The sequence below is a fragment of the Pan paniscus genome, chromosome 16 (genome assembly GCF_029289425.2).
Source record: "Pan paniscus chromosome 16, NHGRI_mPanPan1-v2.0_pri, whole genome shotgun sequence".
Lineage (NCBI taxonomy): Eukaryota > Metazoa > Chordata > Mammalia > Primates > Hominidae > Pan > Pan paniscus.
Window position 1 is genome coordinate 4,650,301 of NC_073265.2, and position 26,723 is coordinate 4,677,023.

Consider the following 26,723-nt stretch of genomic DNA (forward strand, 5'->3'; position numbering starts at 1 on the left):
ACTACACTGCTATCTCTATAAACATAGAAACGTCTACACCGCTATCTTTATAAACATGGAAATAACTACATGGCTATCTCTATAAACATGGAAATATCTACACCGCTATCTCTATAAACATGGAAATACCTACACACTCATCTGTATAAACATGGAAATACCTACACCACAATCTGTATAAACATCGAAATATCTATACTGCCATCTGCATAAACATGGAAATATCTACACGGAGATCTCTATAAACATGGAAATATCTACATCGCTATCTGTATAAACATGGAAATAGCCACACAGCTATCTGTATAAACATGGAAATATCTACACCGCCATCTGTAAAAACATGGAAATATCTACACAGTCATCTGTATAAACATGGAAATAACTACATCTCCATCTGTGTAAACATGGAAATATCTACACTGCCGTCTGTATACACATGGAAATATCCACACAGCCATCAGTATAAACATGGGACTATCTACACCGCTATCTATATAAACATGGAAATATCTTCATCGCTATCTTTATAAACATGGAAATATCTACACTGCCATCTGTATAAACATGGAAGTAGCCACACCGCTATCTGTATAAACATGGAAATATCTACACCACCATCTGAATAAACATCGAAATATCTACACAGCTATCTGTATAAATATGGAAATATCTACACAGCCATCTCTATAAACATGGAAATATCTGCAACGCTATCTTTATAAACATGGAAATATCTCCACCGCAATCAGAGTAAACATGGAAATACCTACACCGCTATCTGTATAAACATGGAAATATCTCCACCGCAATCAGAATAAACATGGAAACACCTACACCGCTATCTGTGTAAACATGTAAATATCTCCACGCTATCTGTATAAACATGGAAATTCCTCCACGGCTATCTGTATAAACATGGAAATATCTACACAGCCATGTGTATAATCATGGAAATATCTACATCACTATTTCTATAAACTTGGAAATTCCTAAACCGTTATCTGTATAAACATGGAAATATCTACACTGCTATCTGTATCAACATGGAAATATCTTCACCGCTATCTGTGTAAACATGGTAATATCTACACCGCAATCTCGATAAACTTGGAAAAAACTCCACCGCTATCTGTATAAACATGGAAATATCTCCACTGCTATCTGCATAAACATGGAAATATCTACACCGCTATCTGTATAAACATGGAAATATCTACACCGCTATCTGTATAAACTTGGAAATATCTACACCGCTATCTGTATAAATATGGAAATATCTACACCGCTATCTGTATATACATGGAAATATTTCATGGCTATCTGTATAAACTTGGAAATATCTCCACCGCCATCTGTATAAACATAGAAATTCCTACACAGTCATCTGTATAAACATGGAAATATCTACACCACTATCTGTATAAACACGGAAATAGCTACACTGCCATCTGTATAAACATGGAAGTAGACATATCGCTATCTGTATAAACATGGAAATATCAACACCACCGTCTGTATAAGCATCGAAATATCTACACAGCTATCTGTATAAATATGGTAATATCTACACCGCCATCTCTATAAAAATGGAAATATCTCCAACGCAATATGTATTAACTTGGAAATATCTCCACCGCTATCTGTATAAACATGGAAATTCCTCCACCGCTATCTGTATAAACATGTAAATATCTAAACCGCTATCTGAATTAACATGGAAATATCTCCAACGCTATCTGTATAAACATGGAAATATCTACATCGTTATCTGCATAAACATGGAAATATCACGACCGCTATCTCAATAAACATGGAAATATCTCCACCGCTATCTCTATAAACATGGAAATATCTACACTGCCATCTGTATAAACATGGAAACAGCCACACCGCTATCTGTATAAACATGGAAATATCTACACCGACATCTGCATAAACATGGAAACAGCCACACCGCTATCTGTATAAACATGGAAATATCTACACCGCCATCTGTATAAACATGGAAATATCTACACCGCTATCTGTATAAATATGGAAATATCTACACCGCTATCTCTATAAACATGGAAATAACGACACCGCAATCTAAATAAACATGGAAATAACTACACCGCTATCTCTATAAACATGCAAATATCTTCACCGCTAGCTGCATAATCTTGGAAATATCTACACCGCTATCTGTATAAACATGGAAATATTTCCACCGCTATATGTATAAACATGGAAATATCTCCACCGCTATCTGTATAAACATGGAAATACCTCCACGGCTATCTGTATAAACATGGAAATATCTACAGAGCCATCTGTATAAACATGGAAATATCTACATCGCTATCTCTATAAACATGGAAATACCTACAATGGTATCTGTATAAACATGGAAATATCTACACCGCTTTCTGTATAAACATGGAAATATCTACACCGCTATCTGTATAAACTTGGTGATATCTACACCGCAATCACTATAAACATGGAAATAACTCCACCGCTATCTATATAAACATGGAAATATCTCCACTGCTATCTGCATAAACATGGAAATACCTACACCGCTATCTGTGTAAACATGGAAATATCTACACCGCTATCTGTATAAACTTGGAAATATCTACACCGCTATCTGTATAAATATGGAAATATCTACACCGCTATCTGTATATACATGAAATATTTCATGGCTATCTGTATAAATTTGGAAATATCTACACCGCCATCTGTATAAACATAGAAATACCTACACTGTCATCTGTATAAACATGGAAATATCTACACCACTATCTGTATAAACATGGAAATACCTACACTGCGAGGAGTTTAAACATGGAAACATCTACACAGCTATCTCTATAAATATGGAAATATCTACATGGCTATCTGTATAAACATGGAAATATCTACACCGCCATCTGTAAAACCATGGAAATATCTACTCAGTCATCTGTGTAAACATGGAAGATATCTACACCTCCATCTGTATAAACATGCAAATATTTACATCACTATCTGTATAAACATGGAAATAGCCACACCGCTATCTGAATAAACATGGAAATATCTACACCGCCATCTGTAAAAACATGGAAATATCTACACAGTCATCTGTGTAAACATGGAAGATATCTACACCTCCATCTGTATAAAAATGGAAATATCTACACCACCATGTGAAGAAACTTCGAAATGTCTACACGGCTATTTGTATAAATATGGAAATATCTACAGCGCTATGTCTATAAACATGGAAATATCTACACCGCCATCTGAATAAACATGGAATTATCTACACCGCTATCTGTATAAATATGGAAATATCTACACCGCTATCTCTATAAACATGGAAATAACTACACCGCTATCTGTAAAAACATGGAAATAACTATACCGCTATCTCCATAAACATGGAAATATCTACACCGCTATCTGCATAAACTTGGGAATAACTACACTGCCATCTGTATAAAGATGGAAATATCTCCACCACTATCTGTATAAACATGGAAATATCTCCACCGCTATCTGTATAAACATGGAAATATCTCCACTGCTATCTATACAAACATGGAAATATCTACATCACTATCTGTATAAACTTGGAATAGCCACACCGCTATCTGTATAAACATGGAAATAACTACACGGCCATCTGTAAAAACATGGAAATACCTACGCATTCATCTGTATAAACACGGAAATACCTACACCGCCATGTGTATACACCTGGAAATATCTACACCGCTATCTGTATAAACATGGAAATATCTATGCCGCTATCTGTATAAACATGGAAATATCTAAATCGTAATATATATAAACAGGGAAATATCTCGACAGATATCTCTATAAACATGGAAATATCTCCACCGCTTTCTCTACAAACATGGAAATATCTACACCGCTATCTATATAAACATGGAAATATCTACACTGCCATCTGTATACACATGGAAATATCTACACTGCTATCTGTATAAACATGGAAATATCTACATGGCTATCTCTATAAACATGGAAATAACTACACCGCCATCTGTATAAATATGGAAATACCTACACTACTATCTCTATAAACATAGAAACATCTACACCGCTATCTGTATAAACATGGAAATATCTACAAGGCTATCTCTACAAACATGGAAATATCTACACCGCCATCTCTATAAACATGGAAATACCTACACACTCCTCTGTATAAACATGGAAATACCTACACCACTATCTGTATAAACATGGAAATATCTACACTGCCATCTGCATAAACATGGAAATATCTACACAGCCATCTCTATAAACATGGAAATATCTACATCGCTATCAGTATAAACATGGAAATAGCCATACCGCTATCTGTATAAACATGGAAATATCTACACCGCCATCTGTAAAAACATGAAAATATCTACACAGTCATCTGTAAACATGGAAATACCTACACCTCCATCTGTGTAAACATGGAAATATCTACACTGCTATCTGTATACACAGGGAAATCTCCACACAGCCATGTGTATAAACATGGAAATATCTACATCGCTATCTCTATAAACATAGAAATATATACATCCCTAACTGTATAAACATGGAAATATCTACACTGCAGTCTGTATAAACATGGAAGTAGCCACACTGCTATCTGTATAAACATGGAAATACCTACACCACCATCTGAATAAACATCGAAATATCTACACAGCTATCTGTATAAATATGGAAATATCTACACCGTCATCTCTATAAACATGGAAACATATACAACGCAATCTGTATAAACATGGAAATATCTCCACCGCTATCCGTATAAACATGGAAATACCTCCACCGCTATCTGTATGAACATGGAAATATTTAAATCGCTATCTGTTCAAACATGCAAATATCTCACCCGCTATCTCAATAAACATGGAATTATCTACACCGCTATCTGTATAAACATGGAAATATCTCCACTGCAATCAGTATATACATGGAAATACCTACACTGTTACCTGTATAAACATGTTAATATCTACACCGCTATCTGTATAAACATGGAAATAACTGCACCGCTCTCTGTGTAAACATGGAAATGTCTACATCATTATCTGTATAAACATGGAAACATCTTGACCGCTATGTCTATAAACACGGAAATATCTCCACCGCTATCTCTATAAACATGGAATTACCTACACCGTTATCGATATAAACTTGGAAATATCTACACCTCCATCTGCATAAACATGGAAATATCTACACTGCCATCTGTATACACATGGAAATATCTACACCGCTATCTGCATAAACATGGAAATATCGACATGGCTATCTCTATAAACATGGAAATAACTACACCGCCATCTGTATAAATACGGAAATAGCTACACTGCTATCTCTATAAACATAGAAACATCTACACCGCTATCTGTATAAACATGGAAATATCTACAAGGCTATCTCTATAAACATGGAAATATCTACACTGCCATCTCTATAAACATGGAAATACCTACACACTCATCTGTATAAACATGGAAATACCTACACCACTATCTGTATAAACATGGAAATATCTACACTGCCATCTGCATAAACATGGAAATATCTACACAGCCATCTCTATAAACATGGAAATATCTACATCGCTATCTGTATAAATATGGAAACAGCCACAACGCTATCTGTATAAACACGGAGATATATACACCGCCATCTGTAAAAACATGGAAATATCTACAGAGTCATCTGTAAACATGGAAATACCTACACCTCCATCTGTGTAAACATGGAAATATCTACACTGCTATCTGTATACACAGGGAAATATCCACACAGCCATCTGCATAAACATGGAAATACCTACATCGCTATCTCTATAAACATGGAAATATCTACATCGCTATCAGTATAAACATGGAAATAGCTACACTGCCATCTGTATAAACATGGAAGTAGCCACACCGCTATCTGTATAAACATGGAAGTATCTACACCACCATCTGAATAAACATCGAAATATCTACACAGCTATCTGTATAAATATGGAAATATCTGCAGCGTCATCTCTATAAACATGGAAATATATACAACGCAATCTGTATAAACATGGAAATATCTCCACCACTATCCGTATAAACATGGAAATACCTCCACCGCTATCTGTATGAACATGGAAATATCTAAATCGCTATCTGGACAAACATGGAAATATCTCACCCGCTATCTCTATAAACATGGAATTATCTACACCGCTATCTGTATAAACATGGAAATATCTACAAGTCTATCTCTATAAACATGGAAATATCTACACCGCCATCTCAAGAAACATGGAAATACCTACACACTCATCTGTATAATCATGGAAATACCTACACCACTATCTGCATAAACAGAAATATCTACACAGCCATCTGCATAAATATGGAAATATCTACACCGCTATCTCTATAAATATGGAAATACCTACACCGCTATCTGTATAAACATGGAAATACCTACACTGCTATCTGTATTAACATGGAATTATCTACACCGCTATCTGCATAAACTTGGAAATAGCCATACCGCTATCTGTATATACATGGAAATATCTACACCGCCACCTGTAAAAACATGGAAATATCTACACAGTCATCTGTTTAAACATGGAAATACCTGCACGTCCATCTGTGTAAACATGGAATTATCTACACTGCCATCTGTATACACATGGAAATATCCACACAGCCATCTGTATAAACATGGAAATATCTACACCGTTATCTCGACAAACATGGAAATATATACATCCCTAACTGTATAAACATGGAAATACCTACACTGTGGTCTGTATAAACATGGAAGTAGCCATAAGGCTATCTGTGTAAACATGGAAATATCTACACCACCATCTGAATAAACATCGAAAAAACTACACGGCTATCTGTATAAATATGGAAATATCTACACCGCCATCTCTATTAACATGGAAATAACTCCAACGCTATCTGCATAAACATGAAAATATCTCCAAAGCTATCTGTATGAACATGGAAATGCCTACATTGCTATATGTACAAACATGGAAACATCTCCACCGCTATCTCTATAAACATGGAATTATCTACACCGCTATCCGTTTAAACATGGAAATATATACGCCGCTATCTGTATAAACATGGAAATATCTAAATCGTAATATATATAAACAGGGAAATATCTCGACAGATATCTCTATAATCATGAAAGTATCTACACCGCTTTATCTACAAACATGGAAATATCTACACCGCAATCTTTATAAACATGGAAATAACTACAGCGCTAAATTTATAAACATGGAAATATCTACACCACAATCTGTATAAACATGGAAATATCTACACTGCCATCTGTATAAACATGAAGACAACCACACCGCTATGTGTATAAACCTGGAAATATCTACACCGCCATCTGAATAAACATGGAATTATCTACACCGCTATCTGTATAAATATGGAAATATCTACACTGCTATCTCTATAAACATGGAAATAACTACACCGCTATCTGTATAAACATGGAAATAACAATACCGCTATCTCCATAAACGTGGAAATATCTACACCGCTATCTGCATAAACTTGGAAATAGCTACACCGCCATCTGTATAAAGATGGAAATATCTCCACCACTATCTGTAAAAACATGGAAATATCTCCACCGCTATCTGTATAAACATGGAAATATCTCCACCGCTATCTATACAAACATGGAAATATCTACATCGCTATCTGTATAAACTTGGAAATAGCCACACCGCTATCTGTATAAACATGGAAATAACTACACCGCCATCTGTAAAAACATGGAAATATCTACGCAGTCATCTGTATAAACATGGAAATATCTACACCTCCATCTGTATAAACATGGAAATAACTACACTACCATCTGTATACACATGGAAATATCTACACCGCTATCTGTATAAACATGGAAATATCTACATGGCTATCTCTGCAAACATGGAAATATCTACACCGCCATCTCTATAAACATGGAAATACCTACACACTCATCTGTATAAACATGGAAATACCTACACCACTATCTGCATAAACATGGAAATATCTACACAGCCATCTCTATAAACATGGAAATATCTACATCGCTATCTGTATAAACATGGAAATAGCCACACCGCTATCTGTATAAACATGGAAATATCTACAGCGCCATCTGTAAAAACATGGAAATATCTACACAGTCATCTGTAAACATGGAAATACCTACACCTCCATCTGTGTAAACATGGAAATATCTACACTGCTATCTGTATACACAGGGAAATATCCACACAGCCATCTGCATAAACATGGAAATACCTACATCGCTATCTCTATAAACATGGAAATATCTACATCGCTATCAGTATAAACATGGAAATAGCTACACTGCCATCTGTATAAACATGGAAGTAGCCACACCGCTATCTGTATAAACATGGAAATATCTACACCACCATCTGAATAAACATCGAAATATCTACACAGCTATCTGTATAAATATGGAAATATCTACAACGTCATCTCTATAAACATGGAAATATATACAACGCAATCTGTATAAACATGGAAATATCTCCACCGCTATCCGTATAAACATGGAAACACCTCCACCGCTATCTGTATGAACATGGAAATATCTAAATCGCAATCTGTACAAACATGGAAATATCTCACCCGCTATCTCTATAAACATGGAATTATCTACACCGCTATCTGTATAAACATGGAAATATCTACAAGTCTATCTCTATAAACATGGAAATATCTACACCGCCATCTCTACAAACATGGAAATACCCACACACTCATCTGTATAAACATGGAAATACCTACACCGCTATCTGTATAAACAAGGAAATAACTACACTGCTATCTGTATTAACATGGAATTATCTACACCGCTATCTGCATAAACTTGGAAATAGCCACACCGCTATCTGTATATACCTGGAAATATCTACACCGCCATCTGTAAAAACATGGAAATATCTACACAGTCATCTGTATAAACGTGGAAATACCTGCACGTCCATCTGTGTAAACATGGAATTATCTACACTGCCATCTGTATACACATGGAAATATCCACACAGCCATCTGTATAAACATGGAAATATCTACACCGTTATCTCGACAAACATGGAAATATATACATCCCTAAGTGTATAAACATGGAAATATCTACACTGCGGTCTGTATAAACATGGAAGTAGCCACACCGCTATCTGTATAAACATGGAAATATCTACACCACCATCTGAATAAACATCGAAAAAACTACATGGCTATCTGTATAAATATGGAAATATCTACACCGCCATCTCTATTAACATGGAAATATCTCCAACACTATCTGCATAAACATGAAAATATCTCCACCGCTATCTGTATATACATGGAAATATCTCCACAGCTATCTGTATGAACATGGAAATACCTACATCGCCATATGTACAAACATGGAAATATCTCCACCGCTATCTCTATAAACATGGAATTATCTCCACCGCTATCCGTTTAAACATGGAAATATCTACGCCGCTATCTGTATAAACATGGAAATATCTAAATCGTAATATATATAAACAGGGAAATATCTCGACAGATATCTCTATAAACATGGAAATATCTCCACCGCTTTCTCTACAAACATGGAAATATCTACACCGCTATCTATATAAACATGGAAATATCTACATGGCTATCTCTATAAACATGGAAATAACTACACCGCCATCTGTATAAATATGGAAATACCTACACTGCTATCTCTATAAACATAGAAACATCTACACCGCTATCTGTATAAACATGGAAATATCTACAAGGCTATCTCTGCAAACATGGAAATATCTACAAAGCCATCTCTATAAACATGGAAATACCTACACACTCATCTGTATAAACATGGAAATACCTACACCACTATCTGTATAAACATGGAAATATCTACACTGCCATCTGCATAAACATGGAAATATCTACACAGCCATCTCTATAAACATGGAAATAACTACATCGCTATCTGTATAAACATGGAAATAGCCACACCGCTATCTGTATAAACATGGAAATATCTACACCGCCATCTGTAAAAACATGGAAATATCTACACAGTCATCTGTAAACATGGAAATACCTACACCTCCATCTGTGTAAACATGGAAATATCTACACTGCTATCTGTATACACAGGGAAATATCCACACAGCCATCTGCATAAACATGGAAATACCTACATCGCTATCTCTATAAACATGGAAATATCTACATCGCTATCTGTATAAACATGGAAATAGCTACACTGCCATCTGTATAAACATGGAAGTAGCCACACCGCTATCTGTATAGACATGGAAATATCTACACCACCATTTGAATAAACATCGAAATATCTACACAGCTATCTGTATAAATATGGAAATATCTACACCGTCATCTCCATAAACATGGAAATATATACAACGCAATCTGTATAAACATGGAAATATCTCCACCGCTATACGTATAAACATGGAAATAACTTCACCGCTATCTGTATGAACATGGAAATATCTAAATCGATATCTGTACAAACATGGAAATATCTCACCCGCTAACTCTATAAACATGGAAATATCTACAGAGCTATCTGTATAAACATGGAAATATCTCCACTGCAATCAGTATAAACATGGAAATACCTACACTGTTACCTGTATAAACATGTAAATATCTACACCGCTCTCTGTATAAACATGGAAATATCTACATCATTATCTGTATAAACATGGAAACATCTTGACCGCTATCTCTATAAACACAGAAATATCTCCACAGCTATCTCTGTAAACATGGAAATATCTACACCGCTATCGTTATAAACTTGGAAATATCTACACCTCCATCTGTATAAACATGGAAATATCTACACTGCCATCTGTATACACATGGAAATATCTACACCACTATCTGTATAAACATGGAAATATCTACATGGCTATCTCTATAAACATGGAAATAACTACACCGCCATCTGTATAAATATGGAAATACCTACACTGCTATCTCTATAAACATAGAAACATCTACACCGCTATCTGTATAAACATGGAAATATCTACAAGGCTATCTCTATAAACATGGAAATATCTACACCGCCATCTCTATAAACATGGAAATACCTACACACTCATCTGTATAAACATGGAAATACCTACACCACTATCTTTATAAACATGGAAATATCTACACTGCCATCTGCATAAACATGGAAATATCTACACAGCCATCTCTATAAACATGGAAATATCTACATCGCTATCTGTATAAACATGGAAATAGCCACACCGCTATCTGTATAAACATGGAAATATCTACACCGCCATCTGTAAAAACATGGAAATATCTACACAGTCATCTGGAAACATGGAAATACCTACACCTCCATCTGTGTAAACATGGAGATATCTACACTGCTATCTGTATACACAGGGAAATATCCACACAGCCATCTGCATAAACATGGAAATACCTACATCGCTATCTCTATAAACATGGAAATAACTACACCGCTATCTGTATAAACATGGAAATAACTATACCGCTATCTCCATAAACGTGGAAATATCTACACCGCTATCTGCATAAACTTGGAAATAACTACACCGCCATCTGTATAAAGATGGAAATATCTCCACCACTATCTGTATAAACATGGAAATATCTCCACTGCTATCTGTATAAACATGGAAATATCTCCACCGCTATCTATACAAACATGGAAATATCTTCATCGCTATCTGCATAAACTTGGAAATAGCCACACCGCTATCTGTATAAACATGGAAATAACTACACCGCCATCTGTAAAAACATGGAAATATCTACGCAGTCATCTGTATAAACATGGAAATATCTACACATCCATCTGTAAACATGGAAATAACTACACTGCCATCTGTATACACATGGAAATACCTACACCGCTATCTGTATAAACATGGAAATATCTACATGGCTATCTCTATAAACATGGAAATAACTACAGCGCCATCTGTATAAATATGGAAATACCTACACGGCTATCTCTATAAACATAGAAACATCTACACCGCTATCTGTATAAACATGGAAATATCTACACTGCGGTCTGTATAAACATGGAAGTAGCCACACTGCTATCTGTATAAACATGGAAATATCTACACCACCATCTGAATAAACATCGAAATATCTACACAGCTATCTGTATAAATATGGAAATATCTACACCGTCATCTCTATAAACATGGAAATATATACAACGCAATCTGTATAAACATGGAAATATCTCCACCGCTATCCGTATAAACATGGAAATACCTCCACCGCTATCTGTATGAACATGGAAATATTTAAATCGCTATCTGTTCAAACATTTAAATATCTCACCCGCTATCTCTATAAACATGGAATTATCTACACCGCTATCTGTATAAACATGGAAATATCTCCACTGCAATCAGTATAAACATGGAAATACCTACACTGTTACCTGTATAAACATGTTAATATCTACACCGCTATCTGTATAAACATGGAAATAAATGCACCGCTCTCTGTGTAAACATGGAAATGTCTACATCATTATCTGTATAAACATGGAAACATCTTGACCGCTATCTCTATAAACACGGAAATATCTCCACCGCTATCTCTATAAACATGGAAATATCTACACCGCTATCATTATAAACTTGGAAATATCTACACTGCTATCTCTATAAACATGGAAATATCTACATGGCTATCTCTATAAACATGGAAATAACTACACCGCCATCTGTATAAATATGGAAATACCTACACTGCTATCTCTATAAACATAAAAACATCTACACCGCTATTTGTATAAACATGGAAATATCTACAAGGCTATCTCTATAAACATGGAAATATCTACACCGCAATCTTTATAAACATGGAAATACCTACAGTGCTAAATTTATAAACATGGAAATATCTACACCACAATCTGTATGAACATGGAAATATCTACACTGCCATCTGTATAAACATGAAGACAACCACACCGCTATGTGTATAAACCTGGAAATATCTACACCGCCATCTGAATAAACATGGAATTATCTACACCGCTATCTGTATAAATATGGAAATATCTACACCGCTATCTCTATAAACATGGAAATAACTACACAGCTATCTGTATAAACATGGAAATAACTATACCGCTATCTCCATAAACGTGGAAATATCTACACCGCTATCTGCATAAACATGGAAATAACTACACCGCCATCTGTATAAAGATGGAAATATCTCCACCACTATCTGTATAAACATGGAAATATCTCCACCGCTATCTGTATAAACATGGAAATATCTCCACCGCTATCTATACAAACATGGAAATATCTACATCGCTATCTGTATAAACTTGGAAATAGCCACACCGCTATCTGTATAAACATGGAAATAACTACACCGCCATCTGTAAAAACATGGAAATATCTACGCAGTCATCTGTATAAACATGGAAATATCTACACCTCCATCTGTATAAACATGGAAATAACTACACTGCCATCTGTATACACATGGAAATATCTACACCGCTATCTGTATAAACATGGAAATATCTACATGGCTATCTCTGCAAACATGGAAATATCTACACCGCCATCTCTATAAACATGGAAATACCTACACACTCATCTGTATAAACATGGAAATACCTACACCACTATCTGTATAAACATGGAAATATCTACACTGCCATCTGCATAAACATGGAAATATCTACACAGCCATCTCTATAAACATGGAAATATCTACATCGCTATCTGTATAAACATGGAAATAGCCACACCGCTATCTGTATAAACATGGAAATATCTACAGCGCCATCTGTAAAAACATGGAAATATCTACACAGTCATCTGTAAACATGGAAATACCTACACCTCCATCTGTGTAAACATGGAAATATCTACACTGCTATCTGTATACACAGGGAAATATCCACACAGCCATCTGCATAAACATGGAAATACCTACATCGCTATCTCTATAAACATGGAAATATCTACATCGCTATCTGTATAAACATGGAAATAGCTACACTGCCATCTGTATAAACATGGAAGTAGCCACACCGCTATCTGTATAAACATGGAAATATCAACACCACCATTTGAATAAACATCGAAATATCTACACAGCTATCTGTATAAATATGGAAATATCTACACCGTCATCTCTATAACATGGAAATATATACAACGCAATCTGTATAAACATGGAAATATCTCCACCGCTATCCGTATAAACATGGAAATACCTCCACCGCTATCTGTATGAACATGGAAATACCTAAATCGCTATCTGTACAAACATGGAAATATCTCACCCGCTAACTCTATAAACATGGAATTATCTACAGAGCTATCTGTATAAACATGGAAATATCTCCACTGCAATCAGTATAAACATGGAAATACCTACAGTGTTACCTGTATAAACATGTAAATATCTACACCGCTATCTGCATAAACATGGAAATATCTGCACCGATCTCTGTATAAACATGGAAATATCTACATCATTATCTGTATAAACATGGAAACATCTTGACCGCTATCTCTATAAACACGGAAATATCTCCACAGCTATCTCTATAAACATGGAAATATCTACACCGCTATCGTTATAAACTTGGAAATATCTACACCTCCATCTGTATAAACATGGAAATATCTACACTGCCATCTGTATACACATGGAAATATCTACACCGCTATCTGTATAAACATGGAAATATCTACACCGCTATCTGTATAAACAAGGAAATATGTACACCGCTATCTGTATGAACATTGAATTATCTACATCGCTATCTGTATAAACATGGAAATATCTCCACTGCTATCTCTGTAAACATGGAAATATCTACACCGCTATCTTTATAAACATGGAAATATCTACACAGCTATCTGTAGAAACATGGAAATATCTACATCACCGTCTGTATAAACATGGAAATATCTACACCGCTATCTGTATAAACATGGAAATATGTGCACCACTTTCTGTATAAACATGGAAATATCTACATCGTTATCTGTATAAACATGGAAATACCTCCGCCACTATATCTATAAACATGGAAACATCTCCACCGCTATCTCTATAAACATGGAAATATCTACACCGCTATCTTTATAAACTTGGAAATATCTACACCACTATCTGTATAAGCAAATGAAATATCTACACTGCCATGTGTATAAACATGGAAATAGCCCCACCGCCATCTGTCTAAACATGGATATATCTACACCGCCATCTGAGTAAACATGGAATTATCTACACAGCTATCTGTATAAATATGGAAATATCTACAACACTATCAGCATAAACTTGGAAATACCTACACGGCCATCTGTATAAACATGGAAATATCTCCACAGCAATCTGAAAAACATGGAAATATCTTAACCGCTATCTGTGTAAACATGGATATATCTACATCATTATCTGTATAAACATGGAAATAACTCCACCGCTATCCCTATAAACATGGAAATATCTACACCGCCATCTGTATAAACAAGGAAATATATAGACAGCCATCTGTATAAATATATAAATAACTACACTGCTATGTGTACAAACTTGGAAATATCTACACCGCCATCTCTATAAACATGGAAATACCTGCACCGCTATCTGTATAAACATGGAAATATATACACAGTCATCTGTATAAACTTGGAAATAAATACACCGCTATCTGTATAAAAGGGAAATATCTACACCGCTATCTGTATAAACTTGGAAATATCTACACCACTATCTGTATAAATATAGAAATATCTACACCACTATCTCTATAAACATGGAAATGTCTACACCGCTATCTGTATAAACATGGAAATATCTACATGGCTATCTGTATAAACATGGAAATATTTACACCGCCATCTGTATGAACATGGAAATAACAACAGAGTCATCCGTATAAACATGGAAATATCTCCACCGCTATCTCTATAAACATGGAAATATCTACACCGCTATCAGTGTAAACATAGAAATATCTACACTGCCATCTCTATGAACTTGGAAATATCTGCACCGCCATCTGTATAATCACGGAAATATCTCCACCGCAATCTGTATAAACTTGGAAATATCTCCACCGCTATCTGTAAAAACATGGAAATATCTACACCGCTATCTGTATAAACATGGAAATATCTACACTGCTATCTGTATAAACATGTAAATATCTAAATCGCAACATGTATAAACATGGAAATATCTACACTGCCATGTGTATAAACATGGAAATAGCCACACCGCTATCTGTATAAAGATGGAAATATCTAAACAGTCATCTGTATAAACATGGAAATATGACACCACTATGTGTATAAACATGGAAATATCTTCACTGCAGTCTGTATAAACTTGGAAATATCTACACAGTCATCTCTATAAACAGGGAAATATCTACACCACCATGTTTATAAACATGGAAATATCTACACTGCCATCTGTATACTCATGGAAATATCTACACAGCCATCTGTAGATACATGGCAATATCTACACCGCTATCTCTATAAACATGGAAATAACTACATTGCAATCTGTATCAACATGGAAATATCTACACTGCTATCTGTATAAACATGGATATATCTACACAAATATCTGTATAAACATGGAAATCTCTACAACGCCAGCTCTTTAAACATGGAAATATCTACTCCGCTATCTGTGTAAACATGGAAATATCTACACCTCCATCTATATAAACATGGAAATACCTAAACTCCCATCTGCATACACATGGAAATATCTACACAGCCATCTGTATACCCATGGATATATCTACACAGCCATCTGTAGAAACATGGAAATATCTACACAGCTATCTGTATAAACATGGAAATACCTACACCGCAATCTGTATAAACATGGAAATATCTACACCGCTATCAGTATAAACATGGAAATATCTACACAACTATCTGTATAAATCTGGAAATATCTACACCGCCATGTGTATAAACTTTGAAATATCTCCACAGCTATCTGTATACACATGGAAATATCCCCACCGCTATCTGTATAAACATGGAAATATCTACACCGCTATCTCTATAAACATGGAATTATCTACACCGCTATCTGTATAAACATGGAAATATCTACACCGCTATCTGTTTAAACGTGGAAATATCAACACCGCTATCTGTATAATCGTGGAAATATCTACACCGCTATCTGTATAAACTTCGAAATATCTACACCTCCATCTGTATAAACATGGAAATGTATACATTTCCATCTGTATACACATGGAAATATCTACACAGCCATCCGTATAAACTTGGAAATATCTGCACCGATATCTCTGTAAACTTGGAAATACCTACACCGCAATCTGTATAAACATGGAAACATCTACACCGCTATCTGCATAAACATGGAATTATCAACAACAATATCTGTATAAACATGGAAATATCTACATGGCTATCTCTATGAACATTTAAATATCTACACGGCCATCTGTATAAACATGGAAATATCTACACAGTCATCTGTATAAACATGGAAATATCTACACCAATATCTGAATAAACATAGAAATATCTACACTGCCATCTGTATAAACATGAAAATTTCTACACAGTAATCTGTATAAACGTGTAAATATCTACACCGCTATCTGTAGAAACATGGAAATTTCTACACCGCCATCTGTAAAAATATGAAAATATCTACAGAGTAATCTATATAAACATGGAAATACCTACACCTCCATCTGTATAAACATGGAAATATCTACACCGCCATCTGCATAAACATGTAAATATCTCCACCGCTATTTGTTGAAACATGGAAATATCTACTCCGCTATCTGTGTAAACATGGAAATATCTACACCTTCATCTGTATAAACATTGAAATATCTACACTCCCATCTGTATACACATGGAAATATCTACACAGCCATCTGTATACCCATGGAAATAACTCCACAGCCATCTGTAGAAACATGGAAATATCTACAACGCTATCTGTATAAACATGGAAATATCTACACCACTATCTGTATAAACATGGAAATATCTCCACCACTATCTGTATAAACATGGAAATATCCCCACCGCTATCTGTATAAACATGGAAATATCTACACCGCTATCTCTATAAACATGGAAATATCTGCACCGCTATCTGTATAAACATGGAAATATCTACACCGCTATCTGTATAAACGTGGAAATATCTACACCGCTATCTGTATAATCATGGAAATATCGACACCGCTATCTGTACAAACATGGAAATATCTACACTTCCATCTGTGTAAACATGGAAATATCTACACTTCCATCTGTATACACATGGAAATATCTACACAGCCATCTGTATAAAGTTGGAAATACCTACACTGCTATCTCTGTAAACATGGAAATACCTACACTGCAATCTGAATAAATATGGAAACATCTACACTGCTATCTGTATAAACAGGGAAATATCTACACCGCTATCTGTGTAAACAAGGAAATATCTACAACGCTATCTGTATAAACATGGAAAGATCTTCACCGCTGTCTGTATAAATATGGAAATATCTACATCGCTGTCTGTATAAACATGGAAATATCTCCACCGCTATCTGTATAAGCATGGAAATATCTACACCACTATCTTTATACACATGGAAATATTTACACCGCTATCTGCATAAACATGGAAATATCACCAACAATATCTGTATAAACGTGGAAATATCTACATGGCTATCTCTATGAACATGGAAATATCTACACCGCCATCTCAATATACATGGAAATACCTACACGGTCATCTGTATAAACATAGAAATATCTACACCACTATCTGTATAAACATGGAAATATCTACATGGCTATCTCTATAAACATGGAAATATCTACACAGCCATCTGTATAAACATGGAAATATCTACAGAGTCATCTGTATAAACATGGAAATATCTACACCAATATCTGAATAAACATAGAAATATCTACAATGCCATCTGTATAAACATGGAAATATCTACACAGTCATCTCTATAAACGTGGAAATATCTACACCGCTATCGGTATAAACATGGAAATAGCCACACCACTATCTGTAGAAACATGGAAATATCTACACCGCCATCTGTAAAAATATGAAAATATCTACAGAGTAATCTGTATAAACATGGAAATATCTACACCTCCATCTGTATAAACATGGAAATATCTACACTGCCATCTGTATACACATAGAAATATCTACACAGCCATCTGTATAAACTTGGAAATATCTTCACCGCTATGCTTGTAAACATGGATATACCTACACCGCAATCTGTATAAACATGGAAATATCTACGCAGCTATCTGTACAATCATGCAAATATCTACACCACTATCTGTATAAACTTGGAAATATATACACCGCTATCTCTATAAACATGGAAATACCTACACCGCAATCTGTATAAACATGGAAATATATCCACCGCTATCTCTATAAACATGGAAATATCTATACCGCTATCTGTATAAACATGGAAATATCTACACCGTCATCTGTATAAACATGGAAACATCTACACCACTATCTGTATAAACAAGGAAATATCTACACTGCCATCTGTGTAAACACGAAATATCTACACAGTCATCTCTATAAACATGGAAATATCTACACTGCTGTCTGTATAAATATGGAAATAGCCCCACCACTATCTGTATAAGCATGGAAATAACTACACCGCCATCTGTAAAAACATGGAAATATCTACAGAGTCATCTGTATAAAGATGGAAATAACTACACCTCCATCTGTATAAACATGAAAATATCTACACTGCCATCTCTATACCCATAGAAATATCTACACAGCCATCTGTAGAAACATGGAAATATCTACACCGCTATCTGTATAAACATGGAAATATCTACACTGCCATCTGTATAAAGGTGGGAATATCTACAACACTATCTGTGTAAACATGGAAATATCTACACAGCTATCTGTGTAAACTTGGAAATATGTACACCGATATCTGTGTAAAGATGGAAATATCCACACCGCAATCTGTGCAAATATGGAAATATCTACACTGCTATCTCTGTAAACATGGAAATATCTACAATGCTATCCATATAAGCATAGAAATATCTACAAAGCTATCTGTATAAACATGGAAATATCAACCTCGCTATCTGTATAAACATGGAAATATCTACATAGCTATCTGTATAAACCAGGAAATATCTCCACCGCTATCTATATAAACATGGAAATTTCTACACCGGTATCTTTATATACTTGGAAATATCTACACCACTACCTGTATAAATATGGAAATATCTACACCGCTATCTCTATAAACATGGAAATGTCTACACAGCCATCTGTATAAACATGGAAGTATCTACACAGCCATCTGTATAAACATGGAAATATCTACATGGCTATCTCTATGAACATTTAAATATCTACACGGCCATCTGTATAAACATGGAAATATCTACACAGTCATCTGTATAAACATGGAAATATCTACACCAATATCTGAATAAACATAGAAATATCTACACTGCCATCTGTATAAACATGAAAATTTCTACACAGTAATCTGTAAAAACGTGGAAATATCAACACCGCTATCTGTATAAACATGGAAATAGCCACACCGCTATCTGTAGAAACATGGAAATATCTACACCGCCATCTGTAAAAATATGAAAATATCTACAGAGTAGTCTATATAAACATGGAAATATCTACACCTCCATCAGTATAAACATGGAAATATCTACACCGCCATCTGCATAAACATGGAAATAACTCCACCGCTATCTGTTGAAACATGGAAATATCTACTCCGCTATCTGTGTAAACATGGAAATATCTACACCTTCATCTGCATAAACATTGAAATATCTACACTCCCATCTGTATACACATGGAAATATCTACACAGCCATCTGTATACCCATGGAAATATCTCCACAGCCATCAGTAGAAACATGGAAATATCTACACCGCTATCTGTATAAACATGGAAATATCTACACCATTATCTGTATAAACATGGAAATATCTCCACCACTATCTGTATAAACATGGAAATATCCCCACCGCTATCTGTATAAACATGGAAATATCTACACCGCTATCTCTATAAACATGGAAATATCTACACCGCTATCTGTATAAACATGGAAATATCTACACCGCTATCTGTATAAACGTGGAAATATCTACACCGCTATCTGTATAATCATGGAAATATCTACACCGCTATCTGTATAAACTTGGAAATATCTACACCTCCATCTGTGTAAACATGGAAATATCTACACTTCCATCTGTATACACTTGCAAATATCTACACAGCCATCTGTATAAAATTGGAAATACTTACACTGCTATCTCTGTAAACATGGAAATACCTTCACCGCAATCTGTATAAACATGGAAACATCTACACTGCTATCTGTATAAACATGGAAATATCTACACCGCTATCTGTGTAAACATGGAAATATCTACAATGCTATCTGTATAAACATGGAAAGATCTTCACCGCTGTCTGTATAAATATGGATATATCTACATCGCTGTCTGTATAAACATGGAAATATCTCCACCGCTATCTGTATAAGCATGGAATTATCTACACCACTATCTTTATAAACATGGAAATATTTACACCGCTATCTGCATAAACATGGAAATATCACCAACAATATCTGTATAAACGTGGAAATATCTACATGGCTATCTCTATGAACATGCAAATATCTACACCGACATCTCAATAAACATGGAAATACCTACACGGTCATCTGTATAAACATAGAAATATCTACACCACTATCTGTATAAACATGGAAATATCTACATGGCTATCTCTATAAACATGGAAATATCTACACGGCCATCTGTATAAACATGGAAATATCTACACCGCTATCTCTATAAACATGGAAATATCTACACCGCTATCTGCAAAAACTTGGAAATGTCTACAACGCCATCTCTATAAACATGGAAATATCTCCACCGCTATCTGTATAAACACGGAAATAACTACACTGCTATCAGTATAAACATGGAAATATCTTCACCACTATCTTTATAACCATGGAATTATCTACACCGCTATCTCTATAAACTTGGAAATATCTACACTGCTCTCTGTATAAATATGTAAATATCTACTCCGCTATCTCTAAAAACATGGAAATATCTACACCGCTGTCTGTATATACATGAAAATATCTACATGGCTATCTCTATGAACTTGGAAATATCTACACCGCCATCTGTATAAACATAGAAATACCTACACAGTCATCTGTATAAACATGGAAATATCTACCCCACTATCTGTAGAAACATGGAAATAACTACACTGCGATGTATATAAACGTGTAAATATCTACACAGCCATCTCTATGAACATGGAAATATCTACATCGCTATGTGTATAAACATGGAAATAGCCACACCGCTATCTGTATAAATATGGAAATATCTACACCGCCATCTGTAAAAACATGGAAATATCTACACAGTCATCTGTGTAAACACGGAAGATATCTACACCTCCATCTGTATAAACATGGAAATATCTAAACCACCATCTGAATAAACATCGAAATGTCTACACGGCTATTTGTATAAGTATGGAAATATCTACACAGCTATCTCTATAAACATGGAAATATATACGCAGCTATCTGTATAAACATGGAAATATCTACACCGTTATCTGTATAAACATGGAAATATCTACACCGCTATCTCTATGAACATGGAAATATCTACATCGCTATCTGTACAAACATGGAAATATCTCCACCACTATCTCTATTAACATGGAATTATCTACACTTCTATCTGTGTAAACATGGAAATATCTCTAACGCAATCTGTAGTAACATGGAAATAACTACACCGCTATCTGTATAAACATGGAAATATCTACAAGGCTATCTCTATAAACATGGAAATAACTACACTGCCATCTCTATAAACATGGAAATACCTACACACTCATCTGTATAAACATGGAAATACCTACACCACTATCTGTATAAACATGGAAATATCTACACTGACATCTGCATCAACATGGAAATATCTACACAGTCATCTGAGTAAACATGGAAATATCTACACTGCCATCTCTATAAACTTGGAAATATCTACACCGCTATCTCTATAAACTTGGAAATACCTTCATCGTTATCTGTATAAATATGGAAATATCTACACCGCTATCTGTATAAAATTGGAAATATCTACACCTCTATCTTTATAAACTTGGAAATATCTACACCACTATCTGTATAAACATGGAAATATTTCCACTACCATCTGTATAAACATAGAAACAGCCACACCGCTATCTGTGTAAATATGGAAATATCTAGACCGCCATCTGAATAAACATGGAAATATCTACACTGCTATCTGTATAAATATGGAAATATCTACACCGCTATCTCTATAATCATGGAAATAACTACACCGCAATCTGAATAAACATGGAAATAACTACAATGCTATCTCTATAAACATGGAAAAATCTACACCGCTATCTTCAAAAACTTGGAAATATCTACACCGCCATCTGTATAAACATGGAAATATCTCCACCGCTATCTGCATAAACATGGAAATATCTCCACAGCTATCTGTATAAACATTGAAATATCTACACCGCTATCTGTATAAACATGAAAATATCTACAACGCTATCTGTAGAAACATGGAAATATCTGCAACGCTATCTGTATAAACATGGAAATATCTATATCGCTATCTGTATTAACATGGAAATAACTTCAGTGCCATCTGTATAAACATGGTAATAGCCACACCGCTATCTGTATAAACATGGAAATATCTACAACACCATCTGAATAAACATGGAAATATCTACATGGATATCTGTATAAATATGGACATAACTTCACCGCAATCTCTGTAAACCAGGAAATGTCTACACCGTTATCTGTATAAACATGGAAATATCTACACCGCTATCTGTGTAAACATGGAAATATCTACATCGCTATCTGTATTTACATGGAAATATCTTCACTGCCATCTGTATATACATGGTAATAGCCACACCGCTATCTGTATAAACATGGAAATATCTACAACACATTCTGAATAAACATGGAATTATCTACACGGCTATCTGTATAAATATGGACATACCTACACCACTATCTCCATAAACCAGGAAATGTCTACACCGCTATCTGCATAAACATGGAAATGTCTACATCGCTATCTGTATAAACATGGAAATAGCCACACCGCTATCTGTAAAAACATGGAAATACCTACACAGCCATCTGTAAAAACATCGAAATATCTACACAGTCATCTGTAGAAACATGGAAATAACTAAACCTCCATCTATATTAACATGGAAATATCTGCACTGCCATCTGTATACACATGGAAATATCAACACAGCCATCTGTTTAAACATGGAAATATCTACAACGCTATCTGTATAAACATGGAATTACCTACACCGCTCTCTGTATAAACATGGAAATATCTACATCTCTATCTGTATAAACATGCAAATATCTACATCTCTATCTGTATAAACTTGGAAATATCTACACCGCCATCTTTATAAACATAGAAATATCTACACAGTCACCTGTATAAACTTGGAAATATCTACACGACTATCCGCATAATCATGGAAATATCTACACTGCGATGTGTATAAAAATGGAAATATCTACACAGCCATCTCTATAAACATGGAAATATCTACATCGCTATCTGTATAAACATGGAAATATCTACACCGCTATCTTTATAAACATGGAAATATCTACACCACTATCTGTATAAACATGGAAATATCTACACTGTCATCTGTATAAACATGGAAAGAGCCACACCGCTATGTGTATAAACATGGAAATATCTACACCGCCATCTGAATAAACATGGAAGTATCTACACAGCTATCTGTATAAATATGGAAATAACTACACCGCTATCTCTATAAACATGGAAATAGCTACACCGCTATCTGTATAAACATGGAAATAACTACACCGTTATCTCTATAAGCATGGAAATATCTACACCGCTATCTGCATAAACTTGGAAATATCTACACCGCCATCCGTATAAACCTCGAAATATCTCCACCGCTTTCTGTATAAACATGGAAATATCTCCACCGCTATCTGTGTAAACATGGAAATAGCCACACCGCTGTCTGTATAAACATGGAAATATCTACACCGCCATCTGCAAAAACATGGAAATATCTACACAGTCATCTGTATAAAAACAGAAGTACCTACACCTCCATCTGTAAACATGGAAATATCTACACTGCCATCTGTATACACCTGGAAATATGTACACAGCCATCTGTAAAAACTTGGAAATACCTACACCGCTATCTCTATAAACATGGAAATACCTACATCGCAATCTGTATAAACATGGAAATATCTAGACCGCTATCTGTATAAACTTGGAAATATCTACACTGCCGTCTCTATAAACACGGAAATATCTCCAACGCTATCTGTATAAACCTAGAAATATCTCCACCGCTATCTGTATAAACATGGAAATATCTGCACGGCTATCGGTATAAATATGGAAATATCTACCCTGCTATCTGTATAAACATGGAAATATCTACACAGCCATCTGTAAAAACATGGAAATATCTACACAGTCATCTGTATAAACATGGAAATAACTACATCTCCATCTGTGTAAACATGGAAATACCTACACTGCCGTCTGTATACACATGGAAATATCCACACAGCCATCTGTATAAACATGGGACTATCTACAACGCTATCTATATAAACATGGAAATATCTACATCGCTATCTTTATAAACATGGAAATATCTACACTGCCATCTGTATAAACATGGAAGTAGCCACACCGCTATCTGTATAAACATGGAAATACCTACACCACCATCTGAATAAACATCGAAATATCTACACAGCTATCTGTATAAATATGGAAATAACTACACCGCTATCTCTATAAACATGGAAATATCTCCAGCGCTATTTGTATAAACATGGAAATATCTCCACCGCAACCAGAGTAAACATGGAAATACCTACACCGCTATCTGTATAAACATGGAAATATCTCCACCGCAATCAGAATAAACTTGGAAATACCTACACCGCTATCTCTATAAACATGTAAATATCTCCACCGCTTTTTGTATAAACATGGAAATATGTACATCGCTATCTGTACAAAAATGGAAATAGCCTCACCGCTATCTGTATAAACATGGAAATATCTACAATGCCATCTGTAAAAACATGGAAATATCTACACAATCATCTGTAGAAACGTGGAAATGTCTACACCTCCATCTGTGTAAACAAGGAAATATCTACACTGCCATCTGTATACACATGGAAATATCAACTCAGCCATCTATAAAAACATGGAAATATATACATCGCTACCTGTATAAACATGGAAATATCGACACCGTTATCTGTATAAACATGGAAATATCGACACCGCTATCTGTATAAACATGGAAATATCTACACCGCTATCTGTATAAACATGGAAATATCTACACCACTATCTGTATAAACTTGG